Source organism: Sminthopsis crassicaudata, chromosome 6 (assembly GCF_048593235.1).
Source record: "Sminthopsis crassicaudata isolate SCR6 chromosome 6, ASM4859323v1, whole genome shotgun sequence".
Classification (NCBI taxonomy): domain Eukaryota; kingdom Metazoa; phylum Chordata; class Mammalia; order Dasyuromorphia; family Dasyuridae; genus Sminthopsis; species Sminthopsis crassicaudata.
Window position 1 is genome coordinate 100,345,514 of NC_133622.1, and position 20,137 is coordinate 100,365,650.

General features: G+C 31.5%; 1 protein-coding gene across 13 annotated transcripts in view; it reads left to right on the forward strand.

The window, feature by feature from the left end:
• Nucleotides 1-20,137, forward strand: part of TENM3 (teneurin transmembrane protein 3) — a 3,351,339-nt gene that overhangs the window by 458,880 nt on the left and 2,872,322 nt on the right. The gene's annotated exons all lie outside the window — the stretch shown is intronic.

Here is a 20,137-nt window from a genome sequence, read left to right on the forward strand (position 1 = left end):
ATTTGGAAATATGCCCAAAACTCTATAAAACCAAACATACACTTTGATCAAGCAATGTTACTATGAGATCTATATTCCAAAAATGATTTTAAAAAATTAAAACGAGCTCTGTGTACAAAAATATTTGTACCATCTCCTTCTGTGTTGGCAAAGAATTGGAGATTAAGAAGAATTCCATCAATTGGGAAATGGCTGAACAAATTTTTGTATAATCCTGTGATGAATTGTTATTGTGCTTAAAAAAATGCTAAATAGTATGCTCTCTAGAAAACATGGGAAGACATAATAACTTGTGCAAAGTAAAATGAGCAGAGCCAATAAAACATTGTAAAAAGTAGTAGCAATATTGTACGATGGATGATCTAATATAGATAACTTAGATATCTCAGAAATATAAAGATCCAAGATAATTCTATAGAACTTATGATGAAAGGTGCTATCCATCACTAAAGAAAGAACAGGTAATGCAGATGCAAATACCCTTTCTTTACCATATTTAGTTCTTCTTGTTGTTATTCTTCTTCTCTGTTTTTTCTTTCACAGAATGACTTATGTAGAAAAGTGGTTTGTCTTACTATATATGTATAAACATGACAAATTGCATGCAGTCAATATTGGCTAATGGCAGAGGATGCTCATCTGATAGAATAAAAAATTAGAAAGTTTGCCTATATTGGATTGTGTATTATAACCTTCAGGGCAGAGCCAACATTTTTTTTTCTCTTTCATATTTGAGGAGAGAGGTGGAAAGAAATTGTTTGAACTGCTTTATATGTTTGAATATTTGGCTAGGAGAAAGAGGGAGAAACTAGTAGCAAAAAAAACCCAATAACTCTTTTCAGAAATTTATTGTAAACTTTGTCAAAGATTTTTGCAAAGAAGAGGCTAGCCATGAATTGTACAAGGATAGGTCCATATATAAGCTTCTAAACAATCCTGATGGTAGGGAGCAAAGGGCTGTTGTTTATTAATAAGGAGAATATTAATCAAAGTATCCAATTGACCAGTTGTCATAGTAATGGAAATAAATTTTATGATAATTCTGAGGCAATTTCTAAGACAAATACCACTTTTTCTTCTTCTTTGATACCAGACACCATGATATTATAGCATATAAAATGTAAGACTATGAATCTAGAGGACCCAAATTCAATTCTTGCCTGTTTAGGTTATGCTTTTCGAAGTTCTCATCTTTGGAGTAAAACCTGTATTTGAAATTTTCAACACTGATAAAGAGAGATAAATCAATGAATCAAACCTTTCCCACTTCTTCTCCCCACACTTCCTTCTCACTAGTACATGTAATCTAGAATAGTTACCGTAGCTTACCTAAACAGAAATGTAATGGCACCTTGATGATATATTGGATAGTACTTTGAAGAAGGATTCAGGATCATTTGAGATAAAATCCAGCTTCAGACATTACTACACATTTTCGGTGACATTTCAAGAAATTTAAAAAAAAAATGAGTTGGTTATAAGGACATAGCAAGTTATAACATATGAGTTGCCATAGAGTCACTTAACATATTCTCTTAGAATCACATGCTTAACTTATAATTTATTCAATTTTTATTTACATCAGAAATTATATGAAGAAAGTATCTAGGTTGCATTTTGCAGTGAACTCTCTTGCTCTGTACAAATATATAATTTGAATATACATTATTTTATGAAAGATCTCATTTCATGAAAGCATTTGGATATAAAAGGCACTTGACTTGAGACAAAGTTAAAGAGAGACAATAGAAGTCTTGAATTTTCTTCAGTGCTTCTTCATTGATTAAACTCAATTTATTTTTTCTTGAAATGTCTTTGAAAACATTTATTTTGCCCCAGGCCACTGGCAGATAATGTATTTACCTATTATCAAGAAAAAGACACTTCCTTTAGAGAAGCTTCTGTTATATTAATTTTGCAGAAGACAGAACAATTATACTGTTCCAGAGTACAAGAAAATCTGATATGGAGATTGAAGAATCAAAATCAAAATATTGACTAGAGTCTAAACCTTCTTAAACTATTGATCATTACCCCACGTGGTGAAATTAATATGGATGTCATGAAATTATGATATATTTTCAGTATATTTGTATACCTATATACCTGGGGTTGCATAAAAATGTCTTTGGCAACAAAGGATTACAAGTGGGAAAGGTTTAAGAAGCCCTGTAATAGATCACATTGAATCTTCTGTGTGATGTTGTTTCCTGTATACAATAATACTCTATTTTTAAAAAAACAGACCAAAAGTTTTGGGGCAGCTGGGTGGAATAAATGGATGGAGGACCAGTCCTAGAGTAAGTACAACTTCTTTCTGAGTTCAAATCTGGCCTCATTTACCAGTTGTATGATCCAGACCAAGTCATTTAAGCCAATTTATCTCAGTTTCCTCATAAATAATATGTTACATAAATAATATGTGTAAATTTAACTGAAGAAAAAAAAATGACAATCCATTAGTATCTTTGCCAAAAAACAAAACAAAACCAAATGAGGCCTTGAAGAGTCAGGCATGACTGAAAAACAACAAAAGCGATTTATAAATTAAGAGAGCTCTATCACTAAATAAATGTTCTATCAGTGCAGATCAGCCTTTTCTCTTCAATTAAAACCTTTCCACAGAAGGTTGGTTCATATAAAGGGAAACTGGCCTAGCCAGGATCACCCAGCAATGTTGTATCAGAAGCAAGACTTATATGTCTTCCTGATTTTGAAAATAGCTCTTTTTCTGCTGTTTTACTCTTCCATATTTTACCTAAAGAATCATAATCAAGCAATTTTAGTGATAGAAGAGACAGAAGCCAATTTCTCAGTCTTTAGATGAGGAATAGTTCAAAAAAGATTAAATATAACATGCAGAGTTGGCACTAGGCACTGGGGTATTTATATTCTAGTCTAGTGTACCTTGCTGCCTTACTATTCATTTGACTGTCATTTGGCAACTTTAATAATTGGAATATAGCCAAAGCATAAGGAAATGTAAAACCAACTGATGATTAAGAACGAAAATAGTTGCTGTTCTCTACTATCTGCTTTGTATAGGAGAAGTGTAGCATTACCTCCAAGCCCTCACTCGAGAGGAATCTTTTAAAGGTTCTGGGATTGCTCTGATTTCTTTCTAGGAATCATTGCAAAACAGATTCAGGGAAGAGCATGTACAAAATTCAAAAATGTCAATAGTAGAAAAAATAATAGCTAGCTATGATGGGGAAGACAGAAAAAAAAATAAAAATTTAACACAAGTGGAGGGTAAATCTGGGAAGTTGCTGAAGATATCACTCTATTCTCCCAATTCAATAACTGAAGTTCAGGGTAATTATCTTGAAATTTTTAGGTAAAAAGTTGTCAACTTCAATTCATTCTGTGCAATAAAGCATGAACATATAAGGCATTTCTAAGTTACTAAATAATTTTAATATGGATATTTTAATTTATGGAAAGGAAGGGTAGAAAGGTAAATATCATAAATAAAATTTTAGTACAAGCATAGTCCCTCATGTACAAGTGCCTAAGGTAAGGGATGATGTATCTGAATGAAAGCATGTTCTTCTAAGACACAGGTTTTGACTGAAGGTGGGGTTACATTGCAAGGCATTGTTACCCATTGGCTCATTTAATTCTGCTCAGTTCCAATTATGAAATAAACTAAAAACTTTTTGATGAGTATCCGAATTTATTATTATTCTTATCAAAGTATCTGACTTAAGAATATTTGAATTTACAAGGAAATGTAAAACTTGAAAAGATATGAAGACATGATTATAGTATGAAAAGCTACCACCTTTTGTTTCTTAAAAGAGCTGGAGAGTCATATGGTAAGAGATCTCCTTCAGGTGAGAAAGCTGATACCTAGCTAATAGCTGCAATTTACTGTTCCAAGAATTGTGTTAAGCACTTTATAACGTATTAATCCATTTGATCCTCCTAACAACCCTATGAGGAAAGTAGTGTTTACAAATGAGAAAAGCAAGGAAAATAGAAGAAGTGACTTGTTCAGGGTCACACAGCTAGTAAGTGTCTGAGATCAGATTTGAACTCAGGAAGACTCCAGACCCAGAACTCAATGCACAATGTACTCTCCTATAGCTGTTCTCATTAGAGGAAAATGATATAGCTATTGGAAAGTCATTGGAGGAAAGCTAGATCCTCTCTCTGTATGAAGAACTGTCAGGAGTTTTAGCCTGACAGATGACACATCTCCTGGCTGCAGTTCTTAATGTGGGGTCCATGATTTATGAATCTGGAGGGGCAAGGGCTATTACATTTTTTTTAAATTTTCATTACTCTCTAACTGAAATTTTGATTGAGTTACCACCAGGGAAAATTTCTTTATATTATTTATAAACATTATTTTGAAAAGGGATATATAGGCTTCACCAGGCTGTCAAAGGGATCCATAACATAAATCTTGTTAAGAAACTCCATCTCAGGGACTTATTTGTATTGCCTTTCCCTGCCCTTTATGATTTGTGAAAGGGAAACCCTTCTGTAAAACCAATAGGGAACAGACTTGATTAGCTTAGCATATTCCAGACTTAAGGGAGCAATTGTTTCAGTGACATTGCAATGTTGTTGCTTTACTGAAAGGGATTGATATTTCTTGAGGATCCCTGGAATATCAGACAAGGATCTTACCTGTCAGGAGAGACAGACTTAGAAGAAAGGGACTTGGTTCAAACTTTTCTCTAAAAGAACATTGGCACTTGGACCTGAAATATAGAGTCATGAACTGCCTTGGGCACAGGGTATTCCTTGCTCAAATGTCTCATTACTAGATTTCTATAAATATATATCCTCTTGAGACACTGTACATTGGGGGGATATTATGACCCAGATATATGGATGGACTGTAATATTTTGAGTTCTTGCTTTTTATTGCACAAATAGTGTTCAGATTATAATTGCTTTTGACTTCTCAAGAAAATGACATTTTGGTGCAGAAAAAAACAAACAAAAAAAAAAAACAAGAGGAATACTGATAGTACTTTCAATCTTTCAGAAACTTCTAAATAATTGAGTTCAGTTCTTAGTTCACAAGAACAATTAAATAAAAATCCACATCACCACTATATCCCCTTACTGTCCACCAGCCTAACTGAGATGAACCATGCTGGTTTTGTCATGTCTCCCTTTCTCCTCCACCAAGTTAACACCTGTAGCGTCTTTGTAATTCTATTGTCTTACCTTTCCTTCAACAAAACTTTAGGGCTTCACTGAATTTAAGGCAATATTCATGTCATTTTTCTCCAGACCATTTTGTGCCTCTTACCTCAGGCACAAAAATTGTTAGTTATTACTTTTATTAGAAATGTTTTAATTAAAAAAAAAAAAAAAGTTGAACTCCCTTAGAACAATAGTCAGAACTCTTTGTAGTATCAGTTCACAAAGAAGAATGAAGTGGAACTGTGTTCTCATTATTATTCCTTCATTGATTCATTCCAATTTAGATAGAGTATGACATAGCTCATATTTGTATAACTTTCAAACATTTGTAAGGATAATATTTTAAAAAACATTATTGTTTATATGTTTTGGGGTTTTTTTTGGTAACATACCTAAATGAGCAATGGGGAGGGTGCTGGGTCCAGTGTAAGAAATATTTTTCTTCCTGACTTTAAACATGTTCTCATACACTTATGAAATGAGTGACCTTGAGAAAGTCATATAACTTTGTTTTCCTCAGTTTATTGATCTGTAAAATGAGCCACAGAAGGAAATGGTAAACCACTCTGATACCTCTGCCAAGAGAACTCAAAATAGGGTCACAAAGAGTCAGACATAACCAAAAACAAAACAACAACAAAGCATACCTAAAAGTAATGGATAAAGCTATGTGCTTTATTTTTATTTAGAGAATACTAAATTACCTCAAAATTCATCTTAAGTAAATATATATTAATCTTTTTGGTTATTTATATTTTCATGAAATTCAGTGACCTGTTATTACAAATTCATTTGCCAAACTCCTCCAAAGTGTGTTTTTTCTGTACCCAACTTGACCCCTGAATTCTATAACTGAGAATTTTTCATTTACCATGGAATTACTCCAAGAACCATGAAATGAAAATAAATAACTTAAACATGATGGTTGACAATGACTGTGATCACTGCTGAAATGGTGTGCAAATTGTGTTTGATTATTTATGCAAACTTAATTATGCCAACTTGTATTCATTATATCAGTTTAAGTAGATGATTGTCATAAATATTAGTCAAACAAAACATTACCATTTGAATGGCATTATCCTTCTAATAAAGCCACAGAAGTAGACCATTCTAATTAGGGGCTAGAATGCATATGCTGTGATCTTAATATAAAACTATGTTTCAATATCGCTGTGCACAACTTGACAAAAGCACAGTTTATTATGACCACCCTCATTAAAATAAACCCTCCTTATAGCATTTAGGATGTTGATCTCCTACAGATAATATTATAATGAGGATATGATGCATTTTGATTGAGTTACCACTAGGGAAAATTTTAATTTAATTAAACTGATCTTCACTAAAGTATTGTATTCATGCAAATTAATTATATGGCATGTACAGTATAGGCAATATTCATTGCCTATGTTAAACCAAGAATATGCAAATTAAGCCAGTTGTGATTTTTTTTGAGAGACAGTTGCTTAATAATTAATCTGTTACTTGAGTATAACAAAGGTTAATTTAATGAGCAAACGAGGTAATTAGGTGAAGCAGTGAATAGATTACTGACAGAATCAGGAAGACATGTTCTTGGGTTCAAATCTAGCCTCAGCACTAGCTGTGTCATTTTACTCTATTTACTTCAGTTTCCTCGTTTTTTTACTTAATAGTATTTTTCTCAATTACATATAAAGATAGTTTTTAACATTTATCTTTTATAAGATTTTGAACTACAATTTTTTCTCTCTTCCTTCTCTCAGCTTCCCTTTCCCCAAATAGCAAGCAATCTATTATGTTATGCATGTACAATCATGATAAACATACTTTCACATTAGTCATGCTACTAAAAGATAGCATGCTATTAAATGCAGAACAAAAGGGAGGGAAAGAAAGAAAGAAAGAAAGAAAGAAAGAAAGAAAGAAAGAAAGAAAGAAAGAAAGAAAGAAAGAAAGAAAGAAAGAAAGAAAGAAAGAAAGAAAGAAAGAAAGAAAGAAAGAAAGAAAGAAAGAAAGAAAGAAAGAAAGAAAGAAAGAAAGAAAGAAAGAAAGAAAGAAAGAAAGAAAGAAAGAAAGAAAGAAAGGAAGGAAGAAAGGAAGGAAGGAAGGAAGAAAGGAAGGAAGGAAGGAAGGAAGGAAGGAAGGAAGGAAGGAAGGAAGGAAGGAAGGAAGGAAGGAAGGAAGGAAGGAAGGAAGGAAGGAAGGAAGGAAGGAAGGAAGGAAGGAAGGAAGAAAGGAAGAAGCAAGGAAGGAAGAAGGAAGGAAGGAAGAAGGAAGGAAGGAAGAAGGAAGGAAGGAAGAAAGAAAGAAAAAGGAAGGAAGGAAGGAAAGAAGGAAGGAAGGGGCGAGAGAGAGAAGGAGGAAGAAAAATTAATAATAGTATGCTTTGATCTGCATTCAGACTCCATAGATCTTTTTTTCTGGAAGTGGTTAGCATTTTCCATCACAAATTCCTTGGAATTGTCTTGGATCATTGCATTACTGAGAAGAATTAAATTTATCATATTTGAGCATCATGCATTGTTGCTATAATTGTGTAGTGTTTTTCTGGTTCTACTTGCTTCATTCATCAACAATTCATGTAAATCTTTCCAGATTTTTCTGAAATCTAAAAGCTCATCACTTCTTATAAAACAATAATGTTCTATTATATTAAGATATTCCCTAATTGATGGGCATCCTCTCAATTTCCAGTTCTTTGTCAGCACAAAAAAGAACTGCTATAACTATTTTTTGTACATGTGTTTCCCTTTCCCATTTTTATGATATGGTAGTAGTTTGATAACCTTTTGGGCATAGTTTCAATTTGTTCTTAGAATGTTTGGAGCAGTTTACAACTCTACTAACAATGCATCAGGATTCAAATTTCCCCACCTTTTCTCTAACATTTACATTTTCCTTTTCTGCCACATTCAACAATCTGATACCTCAGAATGGTTTTAATTTGCATTTCTCAAGCCAATTTCATTTTATCATATAACTATAGATAGATTTAATTTCTTCATCTGAAAACTGCCTGTTCATGTCCTTTGAACATATATTAACTGGGAAATGACATGTATGTATATAAATTTGATTCAGCTCTTCATATATTTAAAAAATGTTAAGAAATGAAACCTTAATCAGAAAGACTGTCTAGAAAAACTGCTTCCCAATTTTCTGTTTTCCTTCTGTTCTTGGTTGACTTGATTTAGTTTGTACAAAAGATTTTTTTTTAATTAAGACAATCAAAATTATCTTTTTTTTTTTTTTTTGCATTTCATAATCATCTCTATCGCTTGTTTGGTCATAAGTTTTTCCATATTCTATAGATCTGATAGGTAAACACTTCCTTGCTCTCTTAATTTGCTTATGCTATCACCATTTAATATCTAAGCCACACACCCATTCCTATCTTATCTTGGTATAAGATATGAGGTATTGATCTATATTTGATTTCTTCCACACTATTTTCTAGTCTTCCAAGCAATTTTTGACAAATAGTGAATTATCCCAGAAATTCTCATCTTTGCCTTTAGCAAAGAATAGATAACAAAACTCATTAACTACTGTGTCCTGTGTATCTACCCTAATTCACTGATCCACCACTCTATTTCTTACCCAATATCAAGTAGTTTTAATAATTGTCTTTTTATAATATAGTTTTAGATATGGTACAGGTAGGCCATCCATCTTTGCTTTTTTTTTTTTTCTTTTCCACTAATTCCATTTATGTTCTTTTAATTCTTCCAGATGAATTTTATTATTTTTATTTATTATTTATTACTTTATTTATTTATTATGTCATTCATTTGTTTATATTATTATTTATATAAAATATATTTATTATATTTATTTAATTTTATTATTATTATTTCATAACTTTGATAGCTTGCTTATTATGATATTGAATAATTAAATTATTTTAGACAGAATTGTCATTTTTATTATATTATTTATATCAACCTACCCATGAGCAATTGATATTTTTCCAATTGTTTAGATATAACTTCATTTGTGTAAAAAAACAATTTGTAATTGTGTTCATATACTTCTTGGCTTTGTTTTGGCAAGAAGACTCCCAAATATTTTATATTGTCTATCATTATTTTAAATGGTAGATATTTTTTATATCTTTTACTGTTGTGCAGTAATACATAGAAATGCTGATAATTTCTATGGATTTATTTTATATCCTGTACTTTTCTAAAGTTGCTAGTTTCGAGTATATTTTTAGGTGATTCTCTAGGATTCTCTAAGTACGTCATCATTTCATATGCAAAAAATGTTTTCTTTTTTCCTCATTACCTATCCTAATTCCTTAAATTTTATTTTCTTATTGCTAAAGTTAGCATTTCTAGCACAATGTTAAATAATAGTGGCGATAATAATCACCCTTGTTTCATCTCTGATATTATTAAGAAGGCTTCTAACTTATTCTTATTACATGTAAGATTATTGGAACTGGCCTGAATCATCTCATTTGGAAAGAGCCAAGCCTGTCAAATTAATCATCATATAATCTTGCTGTTGCTGTGGATATTGTTCTCCTAGTTCTACTCTATTCACTTCATATCAGTTCATGTAAGTTTCTACAGGCCTCTCTGAAATCATCCTGCTTATCTTTTCTTATACAGTAATACCCCATAGCTTTTATATAACATTACTTATTCAGCCATTCTCCATTCACTCAGTTTCCAATTCCTAGCAACTACAAAAAGAACTGCTACAAACATTTTTGCACATGTGGCTCCTTTTCCATTTTTTATGATGTCTTTAAGATACAGGCCCAATAGAAACATTGCTGCATCAAAAAGTATGCACAGTTTGATGTCTTTGATGCTTTTTATGCCTTCTGGGCATAATTTCAAATTGCCCTCCAAAATGTTTGGATCACTTCACAACTCAACAATGTATTAATGTACCAGTTTTCCCACATCCCTTCCAATATTCTTTCGTGTCATCTTAGCCAATCTGAGTAGTGTGCAGTGGTTGTTTTCTTCAGTTTTTGTTTTTGTTGCTGCTGTATTTGTTGTTGTTGTTGTCGTTCCTTCCATCCCAATTTGACCAACTTTGTTTTTTTTAATAATCAAATTTTATTTTAATGTATTTAATACACACTACTTTATGAATCATATTGGGAAAGGAAAAACTAGAACAAAAGAGAAAAAAACAAGGGAGAGGAAAAAAAGCAGAAAAAAAAAGTGAACATGGCATGTGTTGAATTATGTTCAATCTGCATATCTTTTTTTTTTTTTGGATGCATATGGTATTTTCTGTCCAAAGTTTATTGAGATTGTTTTGGATCACTGAACCATTGAGAAGAACCAAGTCTTTCAGAAATGATCATCATACATTCTTGCTGTTATTGTGTACAATGCATTCCTAGTTCTACTTATTTTGCTCAGCTTCAGTTCATGTAAATCTTTTCAAGTCTTTCTAAAGTCAGCTTGTTCATCATTTTTACAGTACAATAATGTTCCATTATCTTCATATACCACAGCTTATTCAGCCATTCTCCAATTGATGGGAATCTACTTATTTTCCAATTCTTTGTTACCAAAAAAAAAAAAACAAAAAAAAAAAACTGTAACAATCATTTTTGCACAAAGGTATCCTTTGCCCTTCTTTATTCTTTTCTTGAGTTATAGACCCAGCAGTGGCACTACGGGGTCAAAGAGGATACCCCTTTGGGCCTAGTTCCAAATTGCTCTCCAGATGGGATGGATCTTTTCACAACTCCACCAAAAATGCAATAGTTTCTAGTTTTCCCATATCCTATCAAACATTTATCAATATCTTTTCCTGTCACCTTAGCTAATCTGAGATGTGTGAAGTGGTATCACATATTTTAATATGCATTTCTATAAGCAATAGTGATTTAAAGTACATTTTCATATGATTATAGATGGCTTTGTAATTGTGTTCATATAGTTCTTGGGTTTGTCTTGGCAGGTAGACACTCAAATATTCTATTTTGTCCATACTTACCTTAAATGGAATTTCTCTTTCTATCTCTTGCTGATAGGCTTTGTCAGTAGTATATAGAAATGCTGATTATTTGTGTTGGCTTATTCTATAGCCTGCAATATTTCTAAAGTTGCTCATTATTTCCTGTAGGTTTTTGGATGATTTTCTATGATTCTATAAGTATATCATCTGCAAAGAGTGATAGTTTAATTTCCTCATTGCCTATTCTAATACCTTTAAGTTTTTTTTCCCCTTTTCTGATTGGCTAAAGGCAACATTTCTAGTATAATGCTGAATAATAGTGGTGATAAAAAGCATACTTGTTTCACCCCTCATCTTATTAGAAAAGTGTCCAACTTCTTTTCATTACAAATAATTTGGTCCTGGAAATATTTTCTTAGAGGTTAATTAATGATTTCTTTAATTTCTTTTTAAAAAATGAGACAATTTAAGTAATTTATTTTCTCTTCTGTTTACCTTGGCAATTTATATTTTTGTGAATATTCATCCATTTTAGTTAGATAGTCAAACTTCCTGCCATATAGTTGGGTATAATACCTCCTAATTATTGTTTTAATTTTTTTTTTCTTGATGGTAAGTTCTCCCTTTTCATTTGTTTTTTTTTTCTTTCTTTTTTTTCTAATCAGATTAACCAAAAAGTTATCTATTTTGTTGGGGTTTTTTCATAAAACCAATTCTTAGTTTTATTTATTAGTTCAATACTTTTCTTAGTTTCTATTTTATTAATCTCTCCTTTGAATTTCAGAATTTCTAATTTGGTATGTAATGGGGTGAGTTTTAATTTGTTCTTTTTCTAGCTTTTTTAGTTGCATACCTAATTCATTGAGTTCCTCTTTCTCTATTTCATTCACCCAACTACCAAGAAATATAAAATTTCTCCTAAGAATTGCTTTGGCTGTATCGCATAAGTTTTGATATGTTGTCTCATTGTTATTCTCTTGTATGAAATTATGGGTTATTTCTGCGATTTGTTGTTTGACCCATTCATTCTTTAGAATTAGATTACTTAATTTCCAATTGGTTTCTAGTCTATTTTCCCTGGTCCTTTAATTCATATAATTTTTATTGCATTGTTGTCTGAGAAGAAAGAAATGACTATTTCTGCCTTTTTGCATTTGATTGTGAGGTTTTCATGCCCTAACATATGGTTAAATTTTGTGTAATTGCCATGTTCTGCCAAGAAAAAGATATATTCCTTTATGACCTTATTCAATTTTCTTCCAAGGTCTATCATATCTAGGTTTTCTAGGATTCTTTTAACTTCCCTAGTTTCTTTCTTGTTTATTTTGTGGTTAGATTTGTCTGATTCTGAGAGAGTAAGGTTGAGGTCCCTCATTAACTTAGTTTTGCTATCTCTTTCTTTCTATAACTGGCTAAAAATCTTCTCTAGGAATTTACCTGCTTAACCCCTTGGTGCATACACATTTAATAGCATTACTACTTCATTATTTTGGGGACCCTTTATCAAGATGTTTGCCTACTCTTTTCAGGAAACAGCCTAGTTTCCCAGAATTTGCCTTCTGAATTGGGACTGAAAGCTGTCCCACTGAGCCAGAACTGAGGGTCTTAGTTGCTGATTTGCTATGAATAAAACTGGCTTTCCTGGAGTCTATCTAAGCAGGACTGAACATCCTTTTCAGCCCAGTAAGACTGATATTTCTTGAAGTTTTTTCAGTCTATCTTGAGGTGGAGAATAGTTTCATTCTATCAGACTGTTCAGAGGCTTGGTTTCATGTGGTTTTCAAGGGAAACTGAGAGAGCTTGAGCAGCTTCCTGACTTTACTCTGCCATTTTTGCTCCAACCCCAGAAGATCCCCCTTAGAATATCAGGGTAGTTTTCTTAATGAATTCTTAAACAATGTTGTCCTGGCTTTTTTTTTCTTTTCTTTTCTTTTTTTTTTTTTTTTTTTTTTTTTTTTTTTTTTTTGATCATGGTCTTAAGGTGGACCAATAATTTTTAAATTGTCTTTTCTAGATCTATTTTCCAAGTCTATTGCTTTTCTAATGAGTATTTCCCTTTTTCATTCTTTTTTAGTTTGGTTGACTGATTCTTGATATCTCAGAGTCATTACCTTTCATTTGCCCTATTCTAATTTTTAATGTGTATATTTTGTATCTCTTTTTCCAATTGGCTTATTCTACTTTTGAAGGGTTTTTTTTTTTTTTTGGTTTGTTTTGTTTTGTTTTGTTTTGTTTTTCCCAGTGGATTTTATTTTTTACATTTGGCCAATTATATTTTTTAAGGAATCGTCTTTTGTTTCCAAGCTGTTGATTCTCTCATGCATACTTCCCATTTCTTTTCTCACTTTTTCTTCTACCTTCCTTATTTGCCTTTTAAAGTCTTTTATGAGCACTTCCAAGAAGACTCTTTGGCCTTATGACCAATTCATCATATCACCTGAGATCCAAGACAAGGGACCTCAGTTATTGATCTGTGCTGTTTCTGAGAGCCTGCTCCAGGCTTTGTAGGATAGCCTCTGTGCTAGGCTGTACTTCCCTTTCACCCAAATGAGATAGACTCTCCTGAATCCTTCTAAGTTATCTTAAGCTAGAAAATTGTTTCACTTCATTTTTTGTGCATTGTCATTAAAGAATCTATTTAGAGGCTTGACTTACATTGTTTCTAAGGAAAATTGAGAAGAGCTCAGGCAACCTCCTGATTGTTCCCTGCCATCTTGACAGTTTCCTCATTTTTAAAATGAGCTGGAGAAAGAAAAAGTGTACCACTCCAATATCTTTGTCAAGAAAATCCTAAATGGGAACACAGAGAGTTGGATAAGACTGAAAAATGACTGAACGACAGAATATAATAAAAAATATTAGAAGAGACATTCCTTCCTTATGCCTCCAATTAAAATAAATACAGTGCTAATGGTGGTTTTATTTATATAGCATAGTTTATTTGTTAGGTGAATTTTGTGTCTGTGGAAGAAGCCACATTAGAAATTGAAATTTAGATATATGTTCAAAAAATATTAATATTAATGATAGAAAATATTTTGTCTTTTTTTTTTTAGAAAATATATTTAAAGTACTTTAAGGCTGGCAGAGTATTTTAGATATATTATTTCATTAGATATTCATAATGACTTTGGGACCTAGATGCTATTATCCTCATTCTATATATGGCATAGGTGTGTGTATACCTACATACATTTGTGTCTATGTATATATTATGGTATTTTTGTGTGTATTTACATAATATGCATGTACATATATACATATATATATTCTTTATTTTCTATGTTTATCAAAGGAAATGGATCATATATGCCTCATATATGGAATATTTCTCATTTAAGATCAGTTTGTAATCCTAAACTATTATAACATGCTAAAAATTTACAAGGATAAGGCATTAAATATATTTTAACTATAAAAATGTTATAAAGGTGACATGAAACCCATATTTATTGCTTTTCAATTATCAATATTATTTCATAAAGACTCCCAGTATCGATCTGGAAAATACATATCTTGGGAAATTAGATGCAATAATATTTTTTAACTGGGAAGTTTAAACATCATCATAACCTTATTGTTTTTAAAAATTACTTTATTATAATATATTTTACTAACTATTTATATAGGAATAAGAGTAAAGATTCTAGAATTTTTATTTGAGAAGTAAATTTCCATATGTGCTAAATTTACATATAAATACATGGAAAAAAGGAGGTGAATTTATACATAAACAAATATGTAGCAAGGAATTGTAAATAAGCATATAAGTTTTTTATACTTGCATTCATGATAAGGCATATTTATCAGACTGTGATTGTATAAATATAAATTTTATGTAATTATTACATCTGCATATGGAAAAATTCACCTTCTCCTTTTCATCTAATGATTGAGGTGAATAGAATGAACTTATCAGCTTTCTATTTTTCCCAAACCTTTTTCCAAAATAATTTGCCTCTGAGGAACTTTATTAAATTATTTTAAGGGATTATACCTTCAGTCAGTGGAGAAAGCAGAGATGAAGACCTAATGCTTTTAAAGTAAGCAAAATGAATGAGCTTGTCTTTGCCATAGGATACAAGAAAGTCACTCAACTTAGTGGATCACTTATTTTTTTTTTTAATTTTATTTACTTAATTTTTTCCTCAGCTCCATTTCAAACTTTTTTTTTACATTTGTTTTTAAAATTTTTGAATTCTAGGTTGTCTCCCTTTTCCCCATCCACAATTAAGATGTGAAATGATGTAAAACATTTCCATAAAAGTCATTGTGAAAGAAAATATAGATCTCCCACCCTAATGAAAATAAAAAACATCAAGGAAAAAAGAAAGGGTGGGGAGAGGGAGAGAGGAAGAATGCTTCAATTTGTATTCAGACACAATAAGTTCCTTCTCTGGGTATGGATAGGATTTTTTTTTTTACCCTAAGTCCTTTAGAGTATTGATAGATGATTGTACTACTTAATAATAGCAAAACCATTTACAGCTGGTTATCCCAGAACATTGCTATTATTTTGTATATAGTACATTTCACTTCGCTTGAGTTCATGAAGTACTTATCCAGGTTTGTTGGTTTGTTTATATTCCTGAGAGCATCCTGCTCATCATTACCCATAGGACAATAATATTCCATCACAAAGACATAAAGTTTGTTGAGTCATCCCCTAATTGATGAGCATCCAAGAGCTGCTTTGAAGATATAGATAGATAGATAGATAGATCATTATCCTTTTTTTTTCTCCCCAAATCTTTTGTTATTTATGCCTAGTATTGGTGTTGTTAGATCAAAGGATCTGCATGAATTTATAGATCTTTGAGCATAAGTGAATCACTTTTAATTACAAAACACCCAGATACTAGAGAGCCTCCTTTTCTCTCTCCATATTCTTTCTGCCATCATATGTTGGAGCATCACAATAATGAGTGATGTTATTCTTTGATTATATGTTGTCTTGAATTAGTCAGGACACTTTTAGATTTTTTTCCTCATGCTCCCTCCTATTCCTTACAACAAATTTGTCATATTAATCTTGATCATTATTTGCCAAAATGTGAAAAGTTTCTCTCAAACAATTGGAAAACATTTGAAGTTCAGACAAGCAGCCTTCATTACTGGCCCAGTTCCAAGGTGAGCTTAACCACTTTTACTCAAGGAGTAAAAAGAATAATTGAAAAAAATGTGATTAAGAAAGGAGGTAGGATAGCAATCTTGAAAGATTGTGGGATAACAATCCAAGTGCTTCAATAGTATTGGTACTTTATGGCAAAGGTGAATGTACCTCAGGAGAGGATTCATAGGAGAATATGGATAATAACTGGTCAGTATGATGAGATCTGGATGGTTTGGGATCTTCATTGTTGGAAAGAGTAAATATATGAGAGTGTAAAAGCAAAGTAGAATAACTATATCAAACAGAACATACTGGGCCAGAAAAATCAGAGCATTTAGTCATATATTTATTACATAATTATTCTTTTCTAAAAATTATGTGTCAATCTCTTCAACTCATAACTAACTGTAAGAAACAAACATCTCACCAAGAATTCTATAGACCTCCTAACGAACCACAAAAAAAGATTTTTATTCATGATCTTTCAAAAATGGGTATCTGGCAACAGACACACACTTAAGCACTAAAGCATAACTTTTTGTACTCTGTCCTAAAATGAAAGTTCTTCCTCTGATTCCTCCACATAAGTAAAAGTCCCCACAATTCATTTCCCATTGGCTGAGTACTTCAGAAATTACAGTTTATTCAGAATACCTAATTCCCCCATGTGAGAATGAGGTCCCACCCCTGATTACATCTTCCCTTAGTGTTCACTTTATTTGGTGATGGTTCCCTGCAAGTCTATATTGGTAGTCCTTCCACTAATTATAACTCCCCTCCCCAACATTTCTGTGGTTGTGTATGCACCTCTTCTGTATATATCAATAGCATATTTCTTATTCTAATTTATGGCTTCTCTCTATAAGTTTCTTTGTTCCATGTCAGCCTTACTTTATGTTTCATTTCATTTCTGGAAAATGAGTTATTCCATACTACTTTTGACCATCAAGCAACATGGAAGAGACTGTTGGCATACAACATATTTTAAGGAGAAATATGGGGATTTTAAAAAAATGAAATTGACATGGCCCCCAGGAATGTTGTATTTTAAGGCTTCTATTTGCATTATAAACCTCCAAGGAGACACATCATAGGGGTGAGGGATAAAGTAACTAAATTGTCTATTTTTAGATGTTCTGCCTTCTGAGAAGAGTGGAAGTGGCATGGGGAGCAAAAACAATGGGTCTTAAAGCCTTAAAAGAATCTCCCTGTTTAATCTTTTTTTCCACGTTTTATGAATTCATACTTTTCAGAGTTAAAGTTTTGTCAACTAGTAAAATGTAGTTTTGAATACTAATGAAAGACTATTTTTCTGAAACTTTTTTTGTTCTGCCCAACCTCTTCCAGGGGCATCTGTATATTCGATTTTTTTTCAAGCTGTTTCTATTTGAGGGAGACTTGAGTAGATTGATTTTATCTTGATTTAACCCAGCTACCATATGACAATGCTGAATCAACACAATATCAACAGAAAATCAACTTTGAATAACTGCTTTCTGAAAACTACATAAAATAATTACAGGAAAATAAACTAAAAGTAGATGATTTCCCAACTGAGACTTTCCCAGTTAGGAAAAGTTTGTGTGTGTGTGTGTGTGTGTGTGTGTGTGTGTGTTTATGTTAAGGTAGTAAATAAAAGAATCATTTGTTCAAAACAAAAGAATTATTTGTTAATTGCAATGTTTTTTTTTTCAAATAACAATAGCAACAACAAAAAACGTAACATTGCCTGTTTACATAGAAATGAATGGATTCTAAGGAAAACACGAAGATTAATTTTTTTTTTAAAAGATTGTATTGTTACCTGAGAAATTTAGAAGGTTTATGTTTTAGAAAGAGGTCTTGAATCCAATTTATACTGATTCCAAAAGGTTAGGATTGGAAATAAAGCATTCATGTATAAAATGGAATGATAAATCTAAAGCTATAAGGAACTCAGAGATCAACTATTGTAAACTACCACTACTACTATTTGAAGAGCTTAGGAAACTGAGGTCCATAGATGTTTACATGACTTGCTTGCATATTTATTATAGATAGTAACAGTAATTTGAATTCAAGTCCTTTGACTAAAGTGTAAGTAATCTGTAAATGTGCTATGGAAGTTAGAAGGAATATTGAAATTATGAGTGTAGATAAAAGATCACAAGGATTAGAGTGAAGAGAGAAAAGATGAGATTTATAAAAGAGTTTTAAAGAATAATCTACACTTTGGGGATAAAAAGAAAAAGGGGGAATCAGAGAAATATGAGGCAAACTAGGAGTTTGGTATATTATAAAATTAACAAAGGAAAAAAATGTGGAAACAAAAAGGAAACAACAAAGAAACAGAAAAGGAAAATAGGATAGTTTCATTATTTTTAATTCCATTGATCTGTAAACCAACACATTAAGTAAAAATAAGGTATAACTATATGTTAAAGATTGACAGTATTGAGTATCTAAAGTACATTCTTTTACCTTTTCTGTAACTTTGAATATAGGTATAAAAGTTGTAATTTCCTTCCCCCAAAATTTATTACAATGGATATTTAAAAGTAACTCTAAAGTTAGCCAAAACTGTTTTGCTTAATTCACTGTGAGGGACATTATTAGTTTTTGTATGTGCAAGAGCTGATAGATTATAAGCCCTTAATAAATGCATACACACAAATGCCAGACCTGTTTCTTAGGACTGCTATATCAAGAAACTGATAAAGGAGACAGTTTTTTCTAAATGTCTCATGAAGTGACTGACAGTGGAAAAGCCTTTGAAATTCCCAGGCAGTTTTCTTTTTAACCTTTTACTTCAAATACATTTAATTTAAATATAGATAAGAGATAAAGATCCACAACATATATAATTGCATATATACTTACATACATACATATAGTCAAACAAATCAGTGATTTGTCCTTTTTGGTGATTTAATTTTTTCTGAGGAACTAACTAGAATGGTCTTTCACACTTTCTTAGTATTTTAAGGGTACTATTTTGGGGGGAGGGAAATTGAGGGGGTAAAGGATGAGTAATATAAATTCAGAACCTTGGAAGTTGAGTATTTAATAACCGAATGCTAGTATGGCATTTGAAAATTCAAAATAATTTATAGACATCTATAGATGTTAAAAGTTATCTGTTAAAATGAACATATTAGCATTTGGGTGATATTTGAAATATACAATACTTTACCAAAGTTAATTAATTAAGTAACAACATGAGTAATTCCTTTAGCTTCCTTGGAAGTAATTTCATTTCCATTTTAAAATAATGCTGATATTTAGCCTATGTGCCTTCCAACATATGTTTCTATAGTGACAATATTAGAGATGGAATTCAGTATAATTGTATTAAGTGCCTAAATGCTTAGTGTATACAGAGTCATTTTTTGGATTTTATGAAAAGGGATGAAAATTTTAGAAAAAGACATGCAATCTAGAATAGATACCAATGTGCATCACTATAATACATGATATTAATACATCCATTAGAGCTCTGTAAAGCTGAAAGGAAAAGGAAAGAATAGGAGTTTATTATTGACAGGCAGGCTTTTGATATGGTTTTAATATGGTTTAGCCCACAGTTTTTACCTTTGTGTGTCTATGTGTGTGTGTGGGGGGGGGGGGAAGATAACTTGGAAATCTGGTGAAACCTATAGAGTCTTTAAAATAATGTAATTAAATAAATTTAATGCAGGAAAACAACTGTTTGGATATGTATACATGTATTTAATTTATACTTTAACATATTTAACATGTATTGGTCAACCTGCCTTCTTGGGGGGGAGGGGAAAAATTGGAACAAAAGGTTTGGCTATTTCAATGCTGTAAAATTACCCATGCATATATCTAGTAAATAAAAACTATAATTAATTTTAAAAAACTGGAAAAAATAAATAAATGTAATGTATATTACATGGTAACAGTAATCAAATCATATGGAAAATATTTATCAACACATTT